We start from the raw sequence: 22,706 nt of genomic DNA, 5'->3' as shown, positions 1-22,706 counted from the left end.
GTTGAGCATCTTTTCATGTGCTTCTTAGCCATCTGCTTGTCTTCTTTGGAGAAATGCCTTTTCAGGTCCCTTTCCCTGGGTTGGGTTGGTTTTTTTTTTTTTTTTTTTTTTTTTTTATTGGGTTGCTTGCTTTTCTGGTATTGAGTTGTATAAGCTACTTGTATACTTTGGAAATTAATTCTTTATCAGTTGCTTCCCTTGCTATTATTTTCTCCCATTCTGAGGGTTCTCTTTTCACCTTGTTTGTAGCGTTCTTTGCTGTTCAAAAGCTTTTAAGTTTAATTAGGTCCCACTTGTTTATTCTTTTTATTTCCATTACTCTAGGATTTGAGTCATGGAAGATCTTGCTTTGATTTATGTCATCAAGTGTTCTACCCATGTTCTCCTCTAAGAGTTTTATAGTTTCTGGCCTTACATTTAGGTCTTTAATCCATTTTGAGTATATCTTTGTGTATGGCATTAGGTGGTAATCTAATTTTATTCTTTTACATGTAGCTATCCAGTTTTCCCAGCACCACTTATTGAAGAGGCTGCTTTCCCCCATTGTATATTCTTGCCACCTTTGTAAAAAATAAGGTACCCATAGATGCATGGGTTTATCTCTGGGTTCTCTATCTTGTTCCATTGGTCTATATTTCTGTTTATGTGCCAGTACCATACTACCTTGATGGCTGTAGCTTTGTAGTATAGTCTGAGGTCAGGAAGGTTTATTCCTCCAACTCTATTCTTCTTTCTCAAGACTGCTTTGGCTATTTGGGGTCTTTTGTGTTTCCATATGAATTGTGAAATTTTTTGTTTTAGTTCTGTGAAAAAAAACAATTGGTAACTTTTTAGGGATCACATTGAATCTGTAGATTGTATTTGGTAGTATAGTCATTTTCACAATATTGATTCTTCCTACCCAGGAACATGGAATGTCTCTCCATCTGTTTATGTCTTCTTTGATTTCTTTCATCTGTGTCTTAATAGTTTTGCATATACAGGTCTTTTGTTTCCTTAGGTAGGTTCATTCCTAGATATTTTATTCTTTTTGCAGTGGTGAATGACACTGATTCCTTAATTTCTCTTTCTGATTTGTCATGGTTAGAATATAGAGGAGTGCAAGTGATTCTGTGTATTGACCTTATATCCTGCGACTGCTGAATTCTCTGATTAGTTCTAGTAATTTTCTGATAGTTTCTTTTGGGTTTTCTATGTATGGTACCATGTCATCTGCAAACAGTGAGAGTTTTGCTTCTTCTTTTCTGATCTGGATTCCTTTTATTTCTTTTTCTTCTCTAATTGCCATAGCTAAGACTTTCAAAACTAAGTTGAATAATATTGGTGAGAGTGGACACCCTTGTCCTGTTCCTGATCTTAAAGAGAAAGCTTTTAGTTTTTCACCATTGAGAATCATGTTTGCTGTAAGCTTTTCATATATAGCCTTTACTGTGCAGAGGTAGGTTCTGTCTATTCCCATTTTTTGAAGTGATTTTTTTATCATAAATGGATGCTGGATTTTGTCAGAGACTTTTTCTGCATCTATTGAGATGATCATATAGTTTTTATCTTTCAATTTGTTGATATGGTGTATCACATTGATTGATTTGCATGTATTGAAGAATACTTGCATCCCTGGAATAAACCCGACTTGACCATGGTGTATGAGTTTTCTAATGTGTTGTTGGATTCTCTTTGCTAGAATTTTGCTAAGGATTTTTGCATCTATATTCATCAGTGATATTGACCTGTAATTTTCTTTTTTCATTTTGTCTTTTCCTCGTTTTGGTATCAGGGTAATTGTGGCCTCATAAAAGCAGTTTGGAAGTGTTCCTTCCTCTGAAATATTTTGGAAGTGTTTCAGAAAAATAATCATTAACTCTTTTCTAAATGTTTGACAGAATTCCCCTGTGAAGTCATCTGGCCCTGGACTTTTGTTTTGAGGGAGATTTTTGATCACTGTTTTAATTTCAGTGTTTGTCATTGGGTTGGTCATAATTTCTATTTCTTCCTGGTCCAGTCTTGGGGGGCTGATCTTTTCTAAGTATCTGGCCATTTCCTCTAGGTTGTCCATTTTATTAGCAAATAGTTGTTCATAATATTCTCTTATGATCTTTTGTGTTGTCTGTTGTAACTTCTTTTTCATTTCTAATTTTATTGATTTGATTTTTCTCCCTTTTTTCTTGATGAGTCTGGCTAGTGGTTTGTCAATTTTGTTTATCTCTCAAAGAACCAGCTTTTAGCTTTATTAATCTTTGCTATTGCTTCCTTCATTTCTTTTTCAGTTATTTCTGCTCTGATTTTTATTGTCTCCTTCCTTCTGCTGACATTGAGGGGGGTTTGTTCTTCTTTTTTCCAGCTGCTTTAGATGTAGAGTTAGGCTGTCTATTTGGTGCTTTTCTTGCTTCTTGAGGTATGATTGTATGACTATAAACCTCCCTCTTAAAACTGCTTTTGCTGAGTCCCATAGGTTTTGTGTTGTGTTTTCATTGCCGTTTGTTTCCAGGAAGCTTTTGATTTCATTTCTTACTTCTTCAGTAACCTCTTTGTTATTTATTAATGTATTGTTTAATCTCCATGAGTTTGTGCTTTTTGCTGTTTTGTTGTTGTTGTTGTTGTTTTCCAGTAGTTGATATCTAGTTTCATAGCTTTGTGGTCAGAGAAGATACTTGATAGAATTTCATATTTTCTTAAATTTACTGAGGTCTGATTTGTGGCCCAAGATGTGGTCTATCCTGGAGAATGTTCCATGTGCACTTGAGAAGAAAATGTATGTTTCTGCATTTGGATGGAAAGTCCTGAAGATATCAACTAGGTCCATTTGGTCTAATGTTTCATTTAAGGTTTGTGTTTCCTTATTGAGCCTGTTTTGATGATCTGTCCATTGGTGAAAGTGGGGTGTTAAAGTCCCCTACTATTATTGTGTTGCTGTTGATTTCTCCTCTTACGCCTGTTAGTGTTTGTCTTATGTGTTGAGGCTCTCCTATGTTGTATGCATAGACATTTACAGTTGTTATGTATTCTTCTTGGGGTGATCCCTTGCTCATTATGTAGTGTCCTTTTTGTCTCATAATATTCTTTATTTTAAAAATCTATTTTGTCTGAAATAAGGATTGCCACTCCAGCTTTCTTTTGGCTTTCATTTGCATGGAATATCTTTTTCTATCCTTTTACTTTCAGTCTGTATGTGTCTCTAGGTCTGAAGTGGGTCTTCTGTAGGCAGCATATATTTGGGTCTTATTTTTGTATCCATTCAGTCAGCCTGTGTCTTTTGGTTGTTGCAATTAAACCATTTACATTTAATTAAACATTTACATTTAAACCATTACATAATGGTTTACATAATGTAAACCATTTACATTATGTAATTATTGATACATATGTTCCTATTGGCATTTTCTTGATTGTTTCCGGTTTCTTTTTGTAGGTCTTTCCTTTCTCTTGTGTTTACCAGCTAGATAAGTCCCTTTAGTATTTGTTGCAAGGCTGGTTTGGTGGTGCTGAATTCTCTTAACTTCGGCTTGTCCATAAAGTTTTTGATTTCTCTGTGAATTTTGAATGAGATCTTTGCAGGGTATAGTAATCGTGGTTGTAGGTGTTTCTCTTTCAGTACTTTGAATATATCCTGCCATTCTCTTTTGGCCTGTAGAGGTTCTTCTGAAAGATCCACTGTTAATCATAGGGGTTTTCCCTTGTATTTTACTTGTTGCTTTTCCCTTGTATTTTACTGGTTGCTTTTCCCTTACTGCTTTTAATACTCTTTCTTTATGCTTAATCTCTGTTAGCTTGATTAATATGTGTCTCGATGTGTTTCTCCTTGGGTTTAACCTTTAGCGGCTCTCTGTGCTTCTTGGACTTGATTGACTATTTCCTTTCCCACGTTGGGGAAGTTTCCAACTATCATTTCTTCAAAGTTTTTCTCACTGCCTTTCTTTTTCTCTTCTTCCTCTGAGACCCCTATAACTCAAATGTTGGTGTGTTTAATATTGTCCCAAAGGCCTCTGAGTAATTGTATTATTCATCTCTGTTTGCTTATTCTTTATTTCTTCTATGTCCTTGGTGATTGTATTAACTGTGTTAAATGCTTCTTGCATTTTCTCCATAATATTTTCAAGTTTTCAGTGCATCTTTATTATCATTATTCTGAATTCTCCTTCAGGGAGATTATTTACTTCTTCATTGATTGGGTCTTGTGAGTTTCTACCTTACTCTTTCATTCTTCCATTTGTGTTGTATTTCTGTCTTTTCATTTTTTTTTTTTTTTTCTAACTTGCTCCACCTGAGGTCTCCTTTTCCCAGGCTTTAGAGTTGTATTACTTCTTCCTTTTGGTTTTTGCTCTTGGAGGGAAATGTTGGTTGGGTGGTTTGTGTTGATTTCTTATTGGGGGTGATTTGTGCCTGTGTTCTAGTGGGAGGAGATGAAGCAGGTAATTACAGAAATACCGGGACATACACACACACGCTTCCACACATACAGTTATAACCAAAGTGTTCTAAAGAAGAGTACAGGAGATTGACTTGGCGAGCTAGGGAAACCAGAGGTGATATCAACCAACTAAAAGCAGAGTTAGCTAATGCTCGATCTGGAAATCTGCAATGAGCAGAGAGCCAGCTGGGGAATATAGCACAGAGAGCTCAGCAAACTAACTTACCTGGTGAAAGAAGAGATAGTGAAGCAAAAAAAAAAAGGAAGAGAGAGAATAAAAAAGAGAGAGAAAAGAGAGAGGAGAAGGGAGGGAAAAGAGAAAAAGAAGGTGTGGAGAAGAGGATTAAAAAATAAAAAGAGAAAAGAAAAAACAGAAAAACAAAGATAGACGTATGTGGAAAAAAGATTTATATATATTCAGGAATAGCTACAGTTGGAGAAGAACAGTAGGAAAAGCAGTTGACTATATCAAACACAAAATCCAAAAAACTCATCAAGAAAAAAAAAATGAAAAAAAAAAGTGAGGAAGAAAAAAAATTTTAATGAATTTGTTTCTTTCTTTTTTTGACAAGGAATACAAAGAGGAAATTTCCACAGCACCACAAAAAGGCTAATATGGAGGTGGGAATATATAGGGGGACTAAACTGCGTGATTTACAAGAAAAAAAAAAACCTTAAAATGGATCTTTTTTTTTTTTTTTTTTAACAAGGCAAACAAAGAGGACAACTCCATAGCACCACAAAAGCTAATGTGATGGTGGAAATATATTGGGGAATAAGCAGTGTGATTTATAAGAAGAAAGAATCTTAAAATGAATTTTTTTTTAAATAATAAGAAACAGAGGAAAACTCCACAGCACCACTAAAGGCTAAAGTGAAGGTGGAGATATGTTGGGGGAATAAACAGTATGATTTATAAGAGAAAAAAAGAGAGAGAAGAAAAATAACTCTAAAGAAGGTTCTCAAGGCCGTCGCTCTGGTCGTGGAGTCCGCCCCTGTGGGCGCGGTTGGGTTACTGGCCCAGATGTTTCCCTGGTTGGGGGCGCTTGTGCCCGTGTTCCGGTTGATGGAGCTGGATCTCAGCTCTCTCAAGGGCAGCGCAGCGTCCAGCAGTGGGCTTTGGAGTGTCTGTGGGTGAAGTCCGCCTTTGGGCAGTCGTCCTCACTTTCCTGGTGTTCGGAGCGTCTGTTTCCACAGCTGCTTCAAACTGGCGCTCTCAGCGTAACTGCAGCGCGCCAGCCCCCACCTGTCCCGGGACCATCGCCGGCGCTTCTGCGCCCCTGCCCCGCCCTGCGCTGCTGCCGACACTCGCTAGGCAGGCGCTGGTGTGGGTCCTTCTGCGTCACGGCGACTTGTGTGGGCTTCCTTCAGCCCCTAAGCCCGCCCTCTGCGTCGCTGGCCAGAGTGGATTGACTCGGTTCCCGAGGTCCGCCCTCTGCATCGCTGGCCAGTGTGGACTTGACTCGGTTCCCGAGGTCCACCCTCTGCATCGCTGGCCAGTGTGGATTGACTCGGTTCCCGAGGTCCGCCCTCCGTGTTGCTGGCCAGTGTGGACTTGACTCGGTTCCGAGGTTCGCCCTCTGCGTCGCTGGCCAGTGTGGATTGACTCGGTTCCCGAGGTCCGCCCTCCGTGTTGCTGGCCAGTGTGGACTTGACTCGGTTCCCGAGGTCCACCCTCTGCATCGCTGGCCAGTGTGGATTGACTCGGTTCCCGAGGTCCACCCTCTGCGTCGCTGGCCAGAGTGGATTGACTCGGTTCCCGAGGTCCGCCCTCTGCATCGCTGGCCAGTGTGGACTTGACTCGGTTCCCGAGGTCCACCCTCTGCATCACTGGCCAGTGTGGATTGACTCGGTTCCCGAGGTCCGCCCTCCGTGTTGCTGGCCAGTGTGGACTTGACTTGGTTCCGAGGTTCGCCCTCTGCGTCGCTGGCCAGTGTGGATTGACTCAGTTCCTGAGGTCCGCCCTCCGTGTCACGGGGCCAGTGTGGACTTGACTCGGTTCCGAGGTCCGCCCTCAGCATCGCGGGGCCAGTGTGGATTGACTCGGTTCCCAAGGTCCGCCCTCTGCATCGCTGGCCAGTGTGGACTTGACTCGGTTCCCGAGGTCCACCCTCTGCATCGCTGGCCAGTGTGGATTGACTCGGTTCCCGAGGTCCGCCCTCTGCATCGCAGGGCCAGTGTGGACTTGACTCGGTTCCCGAGGTCCGCCCTCTGCATTGCTGGCCAGTGTGGACTTGACTCGGTTCCCGAGGTCCATCCTCTCCATCGCTGGCCAGTGTGGACTTGACTCAGTTCCCGAGGTCCACCCTCTGCGTCGCGGGCCAGTGTGGATTGACTCGGTTCCCGAGGTCCGCCCTCCGTGTTGCTGGCCAGTGTGGACTTGACTCGGTTCCCGAGGTCCGCCCTCCATGGGCGGGGCCAGTGTGGACTTGACTCGGTTCCCGAGGTCCGCCCTCTGCATCGCTGGCCAGTGTGGACTTGACTCGGTTCCCGAGGTCCGCCCTCTGCATTGCTGGCCAGTGCGGACTTGACTCGGTTCCCGAGGTCGTCCTCTGCGTCGCGGGCCAGTGTGGACTTGACTCGGTTCCCGAGGTCTGCCCTCCGCGTCGCGGGACCAGTGTGGACTTGACTCGGTTCCCGAGGTCCATCCTCTCCATCGCTGGCCAGTGTGGACTTGACTCGGTTCCTGAGGTCCGCCCTCTGCGTCGCGGGCCAGTGCGGATTGACTCGGTTCCCGAGGTCCACCCTCAGCATCCGGGGCCAGTGTGGATTGACTCGGTTCCCGAGGTCCGCCCTCTGCGTCGCGGGCCAGTGTGGACTTGACTCAGTTCCCGAGGTCCGTCCTGTCCATCGCTGGCCAGTGTGGACTTGACTCAGTTCCCGAGGTGCACCCTCTGCGTCGCGGGCCAGTGTGGATTGACTCGGTTCCCAAGGTCCGCCCTCCACGTAGCGGGGCAGAGCGGACTTGACTCGGTTCCCGAGGTCGTCCTCTGCGTCGCGGGCCAGTGTGGACTTGACTCGGTTCCTGAGGTCCGGCCTCTGCGTCGCGGGCCAGTGCGGATTGACTTGGTTCCCGAGGTCCACCCTCAGCATCCGGGGCCAGTGTGGATTGACTCGGTTCTGAGGTCCGCCCTCTGCGTCGCGGGCCAGTGTGGACTTGACTCAGTTCCCGAGGTCCATCCTCTCCATCGCTGGCCAGTGTGGACTTGACTCAGTTCCCAAGGCCCGCCCTCCGTGTCACGGGGCCAGTGTGGACTTGACTCGGTTCCTGAGGTCCGCCCTCTGCATCGCGGGGCCAGTGTGGACTTGACTCGGTTCCCAAGGTCCGCCCTCCACGTAGCGGGGCAGAGCGGACTTGACTAGGTTCCCGAGGTCCATCCTCTCCATCGCTGGCCAGTGTGGACTTGACTCGGTTCCCGAGGTCCGCCCTCTGTGTCGCCGGGCCAGGGTGGAGTTGACTCGGTTCCCGAGGTCCACCCTCAGCATCGCGGGGCCAGTGTGGATTTGACTCGGTTCCCGAGGTCCGCCCTCTGCATCGCTGGCCAGTGAAGACTTGACTCGGTTCCCGAGGTCCGCCCTCTGCATCGCTGGCCAGTGTGGACTTGACTCGGTTCCCGAGGTCCGCCCTCTCCATCACTGGCCAGTGCGGACTTGACTCGGTTCCCGCGGTCTGCCCTCCGCATCGCGGGGCCAGTGTGGACTTTACTCGGCTCCCGAGGTCCGCCCTCCGCGTCGCTGGCCAGTGTGGACTTGGTTTCAGACCCCCAGGCTGGCCTCTGCATCAAGGGTCTACGTGCTCTTCTTTCATCTCACTGTCTGCACTGTTAGTCTTGGGGGTTATTTGTGCTTTCGGCTGTGCCGGGAGGGTTGTGTAGCATATAGCTTTTTATATGAAACTATCATTGTCGTTCATTTATTAGTAACCCAAAATTTCCATGTTTTCTCTTCAACTCAGAAATCAGATGTATAAAATAACAAGCAAGAATAAAGGGGGAAAAGGGAAGATTGGAGGAGGAGGCAGAGGAATGGGAAAAAGAAATATCAGAGAAAGCACCTAGGGTGATGTTAGTATTTCTACCATGAGGTAGAGCTGTCTTTAGGTGAGAGCTCCAACTAAATTTTGACTCATTGTAAGAAAGATCTTTGTGAAATTCAAGGTTGTCCAAAAAATGAACTGCCTTTTAAGAAAGTGAGTCTCTGTTACAGGAGCTGTTCACACAAAAGAATGGGGGATCATGAGACAAGGGTATTGCAATAAGGGATTCGGACATGGACTAGAGGAAACTCCCTGGCTTTCCAGTGGCTAGAACTCCATGCTGCCATTGCTGAGGACCCAGGTTGAAACCCTGGTCAGGGAGTCAAGATGCCCACAGGCTACACAGTGTAGCCAAAAATAAATAAATAGGTACATAGAGTAAATTATTTTTAAGATCTTTCTTACCCAGAGTTCTATCATACAATTTACTATAAAGTAAGACAAACGGTCCACAAAACTATTTTTAATTCAAGTAAATCCCCCACTGCAATAAACTCCATAGGAAATCAAGAATGCTTTATTGAAATGTAATTACGTTAAAATTAATACTTTTCTTAAAACCACATTCCTAATCTGCAGGAGTTATAGTATAAACAGATGAAATAATTTTCTCTAGAGTTTATTAATAAGTCAAAAGAGGAAAAATTTTTTTTTAAAGATAAGTATCATAAACATTTTCTTTCTCTTAGTTCCTGAGTCTTTAGCACAGTTTTCCCTGATAGTTACTGATTTGGGGTTAATGGCTGGGAGGTTTGGGATGTTGATGGAATCTAAAAATATAGATGCCACCTCAAAACACAATAAATAAATTATAATCTACTCAGCTATAGCTCAGGTAAGAATTATCTGCTTTTGCCTTTGCTTTTGCCCCTAAACTGTTACTCAAACCAGGGTGTTTTGCTACCCATCCTTTACATGACTTGCTAATTTCTAGTCTCAGGAAATGAATTGCCCTCTTGGGAAACAGACTTCTCTGCATCCAAGTAGGATATGTATAAAAAGATTTGCTGCCTAAGATATTAATTACCTGTTTTAAAACACAATTCTTTTTCTCGTCTGTACTGGTATCTTCCATCTTTCTGAAATCTTACTCACTTACCACAACTTCTTATGCTAGAGTACTGCCAAAATCTTTAATCAGGTTCTGAACCTAGGGGTCCTGAATAGACTCAAATCTTACCCCTAATTCCCAGGCTCTTCTTGGCTCTTTGGTTCCTATCTTTCTGCCCTTTATCTACTGAGCAGCACATCTATAATTTTTACTTAATACAATAAATATTATTTATTGTGCTAATGGTATATGGACTGAATATCTGTGTTCCCTCAAAATTCATATATTGAGTCCCTAACCCCCAAGATGCTGGTATTTGAAATGGGGCCTTGGAAGGTACTCGGGTTCAATTAGATGATGAGGTTGGAAACATAATGATGGGATTAATGGCCTTTGAAGAAAAAACCTGTCTCTGTCTATCTCTCCCTCTCCTTTGCCTCTTTATCTCTGGATAGAAACTCACCAAGTCAGGGGCCATATGATAATACAGTGAGAAAATAGCCATCTACTAGCCAGGAAGTGTCCTCAACTTGATCTTGGGTTTCTCAACCTCCAGAACTATGAGAAATAATTTTTTTGTCTTTTAAGCCACTCAGACTATGGTATTTTGTTTTAACAGCCCAAGACAACTAAGACAGCAAGTGTGCCAATTATATAAACTATTCTCATGTAGATCCTATGTTTCAGTATCTTGTTTGGTCATTGGGTTTGTCTCTATTTTAGATGAAGGTCTTGATGTCTATGAACTCTACAATAGCAAAGTTAATTGATTAGTCAATGATGCAATGAACATATTTCTAAAGAAAATGATTAGAACCACTACCTCTACCATGAACACAATTACAAAATCTAGAACCTCAAGTGGCATTGCTTTCATTTGAGGGCAAAATGAAATGACTCAATTCATTCTGGTTGATGGTAGGTTGACCAAACTATTATGAAAATCTGTAACTCCAGAGTTAATAAACAGACCAAATTCAAAGGCCAGTGTAAGAAATTCCAGTGGAAGCACCGTGTCTCTGGTTTTTAACTGACTGATATGTAAGTTTCCAGACTTATCACTCTGGAATGAAGGAGAACTCAGAATCCAGGTATCTTTTTTTTTTTTTAACTTTTTTTCTCTCTGTACATCCCACCTCCCCCTCCTCTCCTGACTCCGTGTCCATAAGTCTGTTCTCTATGTCTGTGTCTCCACTGCTGCAGAATATAGGTATCTGTTTGCACACATCTTTATAGCCCCAGCACTCAGCACAGTTTCAGACACATAATAGACACTCAAAACAGGTTTGTTTAAGTAAGGCACTCACATTTTCTCTGGAACTTTGAATGCAACTATATTCTACTACCACCATTTCTAGCATTCTATAAATTTCTTCATCTGTTCATTCAGCAAACACTCATTAGCACCTGTTTTGTTGTCAGACCCTGCTCTATGCACTGAGAATGCAGTAAACAAAGTAAAATCTTTGCTGTCACAGAAAAGTGAAAGTGAAGTCACTCAGTTGTGTCCGACTCTTTGTGACCCCATGGACTGTAGGCTGCCAGGCTCCTTCGTCCATGGAATTCTCCAGGCAAGAATACTTGAGTGGGTTGCCATTTCCTTCTCCAGGGAATCTTCCCGACCCAGGGATCAAACCCGGGTCTCCTGCGTTGCAGGCAGGCTTTTTACCATCTGAACCAGGTTAGGAGAGACGTACCTTACATTTAACTAGGAAAATAATCACCATCAAACAAACACATTAGAAAGTATAACATGGTGTCAAGCAGTATTAAATACTACGAAGGCAACTAAAATTGAATAAATAAATAAATACTATTAAAGATATCTAAACTTACAGAAAATGACAAATAGATGCTATTTTAGGTAAGAAAGTGATGTTTGAGCAAGAATCTTAAGAAAGAAAGCAGGTTCTCTGAATAGTTGAGTAAAGAGCATTCCACCAGAAAAAACGACAAATACAAAAGCTAGAAAACTCTCATATCATTTGTCTGAGGAGTAGCGATTGAAACAAAATGAGCACTAAGAATGGGAAAATTAGGTTAGAATTGTGGATAGATGTCAAGTCACATAGACCTTTTAGGTTATTGTTAGGACTTGAATTTTTCTGATTGAAGTACAGTTGATCTACAATAATATATTAGGTTCAAGTGTCCAACACAGTAACTTCATATTTTAATACATTATACATAATTGGCTCTATTCCCTATATTGTATATTACTTCTTTATCATTTGTTTATACCCAATAATTGTTTCTCCTAATCCTTGTCACTTATTTTGCACCTCCTTCTACTCCCTCCCATCCTATGGGTAACGACTAATTTGTTCTTTGTATCTGTACTCTTGTTCTCTACTTGTTTTGTTACATTTGTTTTTTAAATTCCACATAAAAGTGAAAACATAGAATATTTCTCTTTCTCTGATTTATTTCACTAAGCAACTATATTGTTGCAAATGGCAAGATAGGATACAAGCACTCCTTTTTCACCACATCCTCACCAGTCTCATTCCTGTGACTGAGTAATATTCCACTGTGTTTATATATACTCCACATCTTCTTTATTCATTCATCTGTTGATGAACACATCAATTGTTACCATATTCTGACTATTATAAATAAAATACTGGGAAGCAGGGCACCCAAAGCTGGTGCTCTGTGACAACCTAGAGAGACAGTGTAGGGAGGGAGGAGGGAGGGGTTTCAGGATGGAGGGGACCATGTATAACCTATGGCTGATTCGTCTTGATGTATGGCAAAAATCATCAAAATACCGCAAAGCAATTATCCTCCAATTAAAATAAGTGTTTTTTTTTAAATAAAACATCATGGTGCATGCAAATTAAAGTGAAAGTGAAAGTCGTTCAGTCGTGTCTGACTCTTTGCTACCCCATGGGCTGTATAGCCCATGGAATTCTCTAGGCCAGAATGCTGGAGTGGGTAGCCATTCCCTTCTCCTGGAGATCTCCCCAACCCAGGGATCGAACCAGGTCTCCCACATCTCAGGTGGATTCTTTACCAGCTGAGGCACAAGAGAAGCCCATATATCTTTCCAAATTAGTATGTTCTTCTTTTTTGGGGGGGATAAATACATATAAGCAGAACTGTTGGATAATATTATTTTATTTTTTAATTTTTAAAGAAATCTCTGTGCAGTTTTTCACTCATGTGTGCATGTTAAGTCACTTCAGTCATGTCCGACTCTGTGCGATCCTTTGGACTGTAGCCTGCCAGACTCTTCCATCCATGGGATTCTCCAAGTAAGAATACTGGAGTGGGTTGCCATGCCCTCCTCCAGGGGATCTTCCCTACCCAGGGATCGAACCTGTGTGTCTTATGTCTCCTGAATTGGCATGCACGTTCTTTACCACTAGCGCCATCTGGGAAACCCACAGTTTTTCATAGTGACTATCAACTTACATTCCCATCAACAGGGTACAAGGATTCTCTTTTTTCCACATCCTCGTCAACACTTATTTCTTATTTTTTGACGATAGCCATTTGGACATGCCTGAGGTGATATTTCATGGACTTCCCAGGTGGAACTATGGTAAAGAACCTGCCTGCCAAATGTTTAGTCCCTGGGTTGGGGTGACTTCCTGGGGAAGGAAATGGAAACCCACTCCAGTATTCTTGCCTGGGAAATCCCATGGACAGAGGAGCCTGGTGGGCTACAGTCCATGGGGTCTCAAAGAGTCGGACACGACTGGGTGATGGGCACACAATGGTGGTCTTCACCTTTGCAGAGTGCAGAGACAGGCCCGAGAACTGGAGCGGAAGTCCAGCAGAGGCTAGCGGATCTCACAGGGGCAGTCCTGGCAGGCCAGTTAGAGCACCAGGCAGTTTTCAATCTGCTACCTCTGCACCAGAAGGGGGAAAAAGCAAGTCTGTGAGCATGCTTTTCAAGAGGGGAGTTTTGGTTCCTTTTGACCCTCCAGTAAACCCCACTGGTTTTCAAGCTCATTGGGAACTCATCTTCCCAAGGCTAGACCCCAGTACTGGGTGCCTAATAGGGAGCTTGAACCCCTCATTCACTAGAGAGGATCCCCAAGCCTGTGATATGTCTCTGGTCTTCCAACTCACCTGCAAGGGACGGATCCCAACCAGATCTTTTCTCCTCCATTCCTACCAGGCTCCACGTTGTCCTTCTTCTGTATCCTTGATTGAAGGAAAACCTTTCGGTGGTCTTCAGGCCATTTTCGGTGAGAGTTGCTCTGTGGGTAGTTGTAGTTTTGATGTGTTAATATTGTGTGTGGGAGGGGAGGGGGGTGGTAATCTCAGGATCTTCCTACTCTACCGACTTCATCTCACGCTCAGGACTGAAGATTTTATTAAAAGCTGTGGAAAGACTTTTGAATCAGGGAGTGAAGTGTGATTTACACTTTTAATAGATCATTCTGTTTTCTGTGAGACTAGATCAGGTGAGTGGTGATGGGTAGTGGGTGGATAGAAGGGAACTAAGACCAGTTAGGAAGCTATTGCTGTAATCTATAAGAGATGACATTGGCTTGGACCAAGGAATTTGTTGGACATTGTGATCAAAGATTAGATTCAAAAAAATATTTTGCAGATGGGCCCAAAAGTTTTACTGGAATAAGAATATGTAGGAGAAAAAAAGAAAAAACAAGAGGGGTAAAGGATGACTCTAAAGTTTGTAACTCACTGTTGTGAAATACATGACAGAGGAGCAGATTTCAAGGAAAATACCGTGAGCTTAGTATTAGACATATGGTCTACATATAAAATTTAGACACTTGGATAAATGGATCTGGTACACAAAAGTTGTCTGAAAGGGGTCATCTGTTATGGTCTATTAGCAGTGGCCCAAAAGCTAGGTACAGAAAATCTTTCAAGAATTATCTGTGTCAAAGCCCAAGAAGTTCAGGTAAAATGTAGACTGAGAATTGGCCATTAAATTTGGCAAGATGCAGTAAATCACTAATGATCTTGGCAAGACTGTTTAAAGTGATATGGACAAAAGCCCGATGAAAGCCAGAACAAGAGGAAAGAAAGTGGGGAAGAAGCAGAAAGAAAGAAAACAAGTGCAGACAGCTCTTTCACTTTTCCCTTGCTAAATAGGGAGCAAAAAAAAAAAATCCATATTTTAACATTTTTTTCTATTTATTTTTCTACTGATATGACTTTGATACAAGTCTGAATTCTACCTCTTTATTCACCTTTATGAGACCAGATTCTAATATTCAGTGGGTACCCAATGAAAAAATTAAAGAGTCACGTGTACTACCAAGTAATAATGAACTTTATTTATAGGGAAAATGCTAAAGAAGAAACCTCTGGGGCCCTAAACTTATAAAATGAAATATAAAGTGCTGACAGCAAAGATAGAGTTCTTACCATGGCTGATCTTTGGTAAATCCAATACAAGGATGAACAAATTGCTTTAGGCAGCCTGTTTTCAAGGAAAGAGTTATGTCAATGATGAGACAGTGTCTAGAAATTGAAGCTTTTCACTATTTATTTTCTTTCTTCTGCCTTTTTGAAGAGTATTAAGAGTACTCTATGAGAGAATATGGATTTTAGGGGAGAAAAGAGAATGAAATGAGAAAAAGTGAATGTTAAATTAAGATAAGGTCTCAAAAGCACAACTAATTTTTTAGAGCATTCTAAATGTGAGGCACTGATCAAGTTAACATGGTACACGTTTACAGAGCAAGCTTATGATCCATAGGGCAGAGCATTCAGTGAGAAGTTTGATGAAATGTTACATTCTATGAATGGGGAAGAACAGGTTGCCTCTCAGAGCAGAAATTTTGAAGCATCTAATAATCAAAGAGGCTAGACAAAGCTTCTAGCAAAGATGATAGTTAATCTGAATCTGAAAGGATGAGCAGCAGTTGGAAATATATTAATTATGCCTTCAATATGATTCAGTTGCCCATCAGTGTTTACCACTTTCAAAGTCACTAGATTGTTTCTTTTATACTTTTCCCTAGTGAAGGATGTTCATAAAACCTATTGAGAAAAAAAACAAAACAAAGAGTAGGTGATAACTACATGCTGTTTAAGAGATGTTCTGATGCTAAAGACAGTAGAAAATGCATTATTTTAATGCTACTGTGGAAACAGAAGCCAAAGCATAGTGTTTCTAATTAACTGTGAGTAACCTTTTTCTCAGTTTATAGTTGTGATACTCTTTTGTCTTCACTGAATACTTTTCTTTTTGTCAGTCAGGTAATATAATCACCTCCCTTTGTGTGATAATCATAGACAATTAATTTGGTAACAGTTCCTGTCCTGTTACGCTGTTAATTGGATGTCTGTGAATCATATATCTTGCAACTTGTGAAAAAAGTGAATATATGCCAGTTTTAAAAGGGCATGGATGCTCTCCTGATTTTGACTCCTGATTATTATTTTAAAAACACTGTTTTTAAAATATAGCTTGAGTGGCTTCTCTGGTGACTCAGTGGTAAAGAATCCACCTGCCAATGCAGGAAACACAGGTTCCATCCCTGGTGGGAGAACTAGAGACCCAGGTGCTTCAGGGCAACCAAGCCCAAGCACTGCAGCTACTTAACCTGAGCACCACAACTCGAGAGCCCACATTCTCCGGAGACCACACACCACAACTAGAGAGAAGGGCGCATTCCCCAAGGAAGGGCCTGCAATGCCACAAGGAAAGGTCTCACGTACCAGCAACTAAGACCCAATGCAACCAAAAAATAAACAAATTTTTTTTTAAGTTGACAGGAAAGAACAGTATCCAAGCATACAAATGGTTGCTTCTGTTAAAAGCAAAGAATGGGTGAGTCGTGTGGATAGATGATGGTTAAAGAGGACTTCACTTTATATATAAAGACTCATTTCCTTAAAAAAAAAAAAAGACTAGAAACCAAGATGATTAATAGTTGTTGATTCTGCAAGGTGAGTTGTTTTATTGTTTTGTGAACTTTATTTCTCAAAGTAAAAATTATAATGTTTTAAAATGAAAGAGCTACATAACCAGAACTGATGACTGGAATTTTGCTGAAAGGGAAGCAAACAAGCAAAAGGTCTTTGGTATATGTAGATTCGGGCAAACATTGTGCATCAATAGAAGATACACGTGAACAAGCCAGACTGGGTTCTCCCGTTGAGTCTATGCAACACTCAAATGCATTATAAAGCTCCTTCTTGCCTCAGGATCTTTGCACATGTCTAAATTCATGCCTTCCACTGCATATCCCACCCCTGAAGACACACATCCAACTAGCTCTCACTCATCCTCCGGTTCAGTTCAGTTGCTCAGTTGTGTCTGACTCTTTGTGACCCCATGGACTGCAGCACGTCAGGCCTGCCTGTCCATCACCAACTCCTGGAGTTTACCCAAATTCATGCCCATTGAGTCGGTGATGCCATCCAACCATCTCATCCTCTGTCATTCCCTTCTCCTCCTGTCTTCAATCTTTCCATCAGGGTCTTTTCAAATGAATCAGTTCTTCACATGAGGTGGCCAAAGTATTGGAGTTTCAGCTTCAGCATTAGTCCTTCCAATGAATATTCAGGACTGATTCCCTTTAGGATGGACTGGTTGGATCTCCTTGCAGTCCAAGGGACTCTCAAGAGTCTTCTCCAGCAATCATCCTCCAAGTGATAAACACCACTTAAACACCACTTCCTGGAGAAGTGTCTCTGACCCCACCACATTAGTAACTGCTATTCACTTGTGTTTATTTGTTCATGCTCTTTCTGCCTGACTAGAGTCTATACTCCATGGGGCAGATTTTCCAGTTGCTCAAATCAAAATCCTTTAAGTCACACTTGTCACCTTTCTATCACTTCCCATTTTCAATTGTCAGAAATCCTATTGACTCCACCTCAGAAGATATCCAAAATCTGCCCCCTTCTCACCACTTGTATCACTACTAATGTGGTCCAAGCCACCACCTCTGTCTACCTGCCTCCTTTCACTCCTGACTCCTATAGATCCTTCCTCCACCAAGAAGCCGGAGGAATCCTTTGGAAGCAAGTCAGAAATGCCACTTATCTACTTCTTGATACCCACAAAACGAAACGCAGAGTCCTTACCTGGGACCACAGCCCCAGTGGGAACTGGCCTGCTGCCTCCCAGTTCTCATCCTCACCCTGCCTCTGCTCTCCCTTCTTTCTCAGCGACCTTCAGCATCCACCATGCCAGCCATGGCCTGGCACTTAGTCTTGGCACTCGACCTCCCTATTGCCTGCAGCCGTTCTCCTTGCAGGCACTCACAATGCTTGCCTTCACTTCATTCCGCTTGCTACCAAGAGTTGTGTTTTCAGACACCATCCCCACAGTCCCTTCATCCTGCTTTGTCTTCAAAGTTCTTATCCCTGCATGCTATATTTTATAAATGGCTGTTTATTAGTCAGTGATTGGTCTTTGATCATTAGAGTGCCTCAACTCCATGGGAGCAAAAAACTTTTGTCTCTTACTATGTTCCCAACGCCTTGAACAAAGCCTGGCATATAGGATAAACATAGAAAATAGTTGGAACTTCCCTGGTGGCCCAGTGGCTAAGCTTCCTCACTCGCAATGTGGTTCAATCCAGGTTCAACTCCCGGTCAGGGAACGAGATCCCATATGCCACAACTAAAAGACCCTGCATGCCACAGCTAAGACTTGGCGCAGCTAAACAGATGAATGAATGAATAAATAAAAACATAGAAAGTAGTTGTTGAAATACCTTTTTAACTGAACAAGGAAAAATAGCTTGCCTCTCTTAGTAGAAATAGTTTGTCTATTTCAGTAGAACTTACACTCTTGAGAAGCACACTTGGAACATAAACTCTCAGTAAACAATTTTGAATGAATGAAGTCAATGTCAATGTCAAGAAATAAGAGTGAGAGAGCTTTTCCCTCCATTGGGATTAGCTGCCAGTGATGGTCAGTTATTCTGATAGTGAAAAATGTAAGAAGACTATAAGAAAGGAACAGAGAGTCTTTGGTGGCATTAGAGAACAAATATAGAAGAATGAAATTATCTAGGGAGAGGAAAAGTGTGCAGAAAATTTAGGAAGGGAAACATTTATTGTTACAGTTGTACTCAGAGTATTCCAGAGATAGCAGTAGACTCATAAAAATGTACATATTCTCAAAGCTCTGTGAGATAGATGTGATAGGACCTATTTTACAGAGAAAGAAACAGGCTGGCACAGGTTAATTAAAATAAGGTTACAAATCTAACAGTTGGAGACTATCTGATCAGTACACTGTCCAAAACCAGCTTTACGTACTGTTCTCTATTTATAAGTTTCATTTGTTTTAAAAGCATTTTTATCCCCAACAATATTTTGCAGTAAATCAGCATGCAGCAAATATTTGTTGAATGAATGAAAGATCATGTCACAAACAACCATTCTAAAGGTAGATATAAACCCAGAGGGAAAAGAAAGGAGGTTGATGGTGAATTCTTTTAAAGAATTCTATTCTTTCAAAACCAAAATACACTTGGTAGGAAAATAAGAAAATAGCACTTGCCAAAAGATTAATTGAGAATGTGGTCTAATCATCTTCCAGAGCATTAAGCCAACCTAAACAGAAAGGTATTTTCAGCTTTGAAGCGTTGTTCTTATGCATGCAGAATTATAACTGGCGTAATATTCCCTATATCTCCATAATTAACAGAATATTTATTGATCAGCACAAAGAGCAGAGTCTCTGGAGACATGATTTGTGTGAGCGCTCAGCTTTCTGAAAGCTTAAATCACTGTAGTCAGTGTTAAAAAATGAACTGATAGTAAATGTGGTATAATTAATCCACCTATTCTATTTGCACATGAACATCTTTTCATGCTAAATATCTCATTCATTTAGGAGAGAATACAAATGTGTTACAATGACAGAATAAAAAATAAATTGGAACTTCTATTTTCCTTGCAATATTCCTTGTCTTTAACTTACTCAGATTTCTCATATACTGTACAAGTGTAACATATTTCTCAGCTTCTATCTGCAAACTACAGGTGCAGAGAACAGTCTGCACAGAGGATGCAGAATAGTCGGAATCCCCTAGAAAGCACATGTGCTCATGCTGGACTGTTTCTCCCCGTGGTTCTCCAGTCAGTTCTGCCCTATATCGCTTGATTGTCGCCTGGAGGCTGCACCTCCAGACCTTTCGCCAGCAGGTTTCTTACTCGGCTTGGACAATAAAGCAGTGCTGGTGGAAGGGTGGAAGAAAGAAGGAAGCCAGGATATGTCTCCCTGCCCCTCTCTGCCCAGGTGGCCTCAGGACTGGGGCAGCGCTTCCCACTCCTTTTGTGCCTCCAGACAACTCCAGGCAGTTCTGCCTGGTAACTTTGGCCCCTGGACCCTTTGTGGTCCAGGCCAGAGGTAATAATCTCCTGGTCCGCTTCACTGTCACCTGTTGCCTTCACAGTGGTTCATTTCCTGTGAAATCAATCCCTGAATTAAAAATCCATTGTTCTGAATAGTTAAAGTGGTTAGTGTTTCTGTGATTACCCCCAATTGATATAATACCCTTGAGAGGAGGGACCTAGTTTACTTTATCACTGCTATATCCTAGTACCTGGGAAGGAAAGTACAAGGTATGCATTAAGTAATCAATTAAAATGTGCTAAATGAATGAATAGAAAATGCATCCTTTAGTTAGTAGTTTTCAAAGTTTATCAAGCATCAAACTACCTAGAAGCTTTTTTTTTATAACATATACGGTTATCTTTTTACATCCTGCTTTCCCAAGTTTCTGATTCAGTAGGTTTAGGAAAAGACACCAAAACTTACATTTCTAATAAGTTCCCAGGTGATGTTGATGTTGCTAGTCCAGGTACCACACTTTGAGAACCAGTACTTTAGTTCATGAAGTATCCTGCTTATAATCTAACCAGAATATACACACTAGAGTAAAATATATATATATATATCAAAGAGGACTAACATTTCATATTAGTGATTTGGCAATCATCTTCAATTACTTTAGCCATATTAAATTTTTGATATGAATGCAGGGAGTTCTAATATCTTTCTAACCTTTTACCAGGAGTGGTCGTTACCAGTCAATTAAGTCCTTTTAAAAAAATCTTATTTTAAAGTTTCACTTGATCCTTTCTTTTTAAGTCAAATTCTGAAGAAGGAATGGCCATAAAATAGATTATAAAGTTCAGGACTCTTGTTCCTTTATATAAAGAGCATGAGGAAAATAAGTTTTACAAATCAATACTTACAAATCCCACAGTTTGCATGACAGAGTGGAAGAATTTGCCCTCATCTTGCCCTGTGGGAGCCCCAAAATTGCAAATATCTGTTAAACAACCATTGGCAAGAGGACATCGGAAGCCTCAAAAAAAATATACCACATGTCCAAGGACAATGAGGAAGCCACAACAAGACAGTAGGTGGAGCGTCAACGTGATAAAATTAAATCCTATACCCACCGATGGGTGACCCACAAACCGGAAAACACTAATACCAAGGAAGATCTTGCACTGTTTTGAAGGTTCTAGACCCCCACCCAGCTCCTCATCCTGGGGTCTGGCAGAGGGACTGGGAGTCCCCAGAGAAACTGTCTTTGAAGGCCAGCAGGATTTGGTGACAGGACTCCCACAGGACTGGGGAAACTGAGACTCGACCCTTGGAGGGCAGAGACAAAACCCCGTGTGCACCAGGACCCAGGGGAGGGGCGCAGGGACCCCACGGGAGAGAGCCAGACCTCCCTGGGAGTGTCCGAGGGTCCCCTGCGGGGGCGCGGGCTGGCGCTGCCCACGGAGGGCACGGGGCCCCAGCAGCGGCATCCCTGGGAGACGAGTCGCGGTGTGAGTCCTCCAGGAGGTGGCTGGTAGCCCCATCATCAGAGTCCTATCATACCAAGGGCTTCCCTGGTAGCTCACGCAGTGAAGGGTCTGCCTACAACGGTTGGTCCCTGGGTCGGGAAGATCCTCTTGAGAAGGAAATGGCAACCCACTCCAGTACTCCTGCCTGGAAAATCCCGTGGACAGAGGAGCCTGGTGGGCTGAGTCCATGGGGTCACAAAGAGTCAGACACAACTAAGCAAGTAAACTTTCACTTTCTTTGACAGAGCCTGTAGACTCGAGGATTGGATCACCCAGGCCAAACAACTGACAGGGAGGGAGCCCAGCCCCACCCAGCAGCACGAAGCAGGATTCAAGCTTTACTGGGCACAGCCCTGCCCGCCAGAGCAAGAGCCAGGTTTCCCTCCATTCTTTCACTCCATACGAAAACATACACTCAAAGTGGAGGAAAGACCTAAATGTGAGACCGGACGCCGTAAAATTCCTAGAGGAAAACGTAGGCAGAACACTCTCTGACATATATCACCGTGACATCTTTTTCAATCCACCTCCCAGAATAATGGATATAAAAGCAAAGATAAACAAATGGGAATCTCAGTTCAGTACAATCGCTCAGTCATGTCCGACTCTTGGACTGCAGTACACCAGGCTTCCCTGTCCATCACCACCTCCCGGACCTGGCTCAAACTCATGTCCATCAAGTCACTGATGCCATCCCACCATCTTCTCTTCCATAGCCCCCTTCTCTTCTGCCTTCAGTCTTGCCCAGAATCAGGGTCTTTTCCAGTGAGTCAGCTCTTCGCATCAGGTGGCCAAAGGACTGGAGCTTCAGCTTCAGCATCAGTCCTTCCAATGAATATTCAGGGCTGATTTCCCTTAGGATTGACTGGCTTGATCTTCTTGCAGTCCTAGGGACTCACAAGGGTCTTTTCCAACATGACAGTTCAAAAGCATCAATTCTTTGGCGTTCAGCTTTCTTTATAGTCCAACTCTCACATCCATACATGACCACTGGAAAAACCATGGTGGTGATTTAGTCACTAAGTCGTGTCCGACTCTTGTGATTCCATGGACTTTAGCCCGCCAGGCTCCTCTGTCCATGGGATTCTCCAGGCAGGAATACTGGAGCGGGTTGCCTTTCCCTTTTCCAGGGGATCTTGTCGACACTTTGACTACACGAACCTTTGTCAGCAAAGTAATGTCTTTGCTTTTTAACATGCTGTCTAGGTTGGTCATAGCTTTTCTTCCAAGGAGCAAGAGTCTTTTAATTTCATGGCTGCAGTCACATTCTGCCATGATTTTGGAGCCCAAGAAAATAAAGTCTGTCACTGTTTCCACTGTTTTTCCATCTAGTTGCCACGAAGTAATGGGACCAGATTCCCTGATAGCTCAGATGGTAAAGAGTCTGCCTGCAGTGCTGGAGACCCAGGTTCAACCCCTGGGTCAGGAAGATCCCCTAGAGAAGGAAATGG

This window comes from Muntiacus reevesi, chromosome 12 (genome assembly GCF_963930625.1).
Source record: "Muntiacus reevesi chromosome 12, mMunRee1.1, whole genome shotgun sequence".
Taxonomy (NCBI): domain Eukaryota; kingdom Metazoa; phylum Chordata; class Mammalia; order Artiodactyla; family Cervidae; genus Muntiacus; species Muntiacus reevesi.
The sequence above is the reverse complement of the archived record's forward strand: the minus strand, read 5'-3'. Positions refer to the sequence as shown.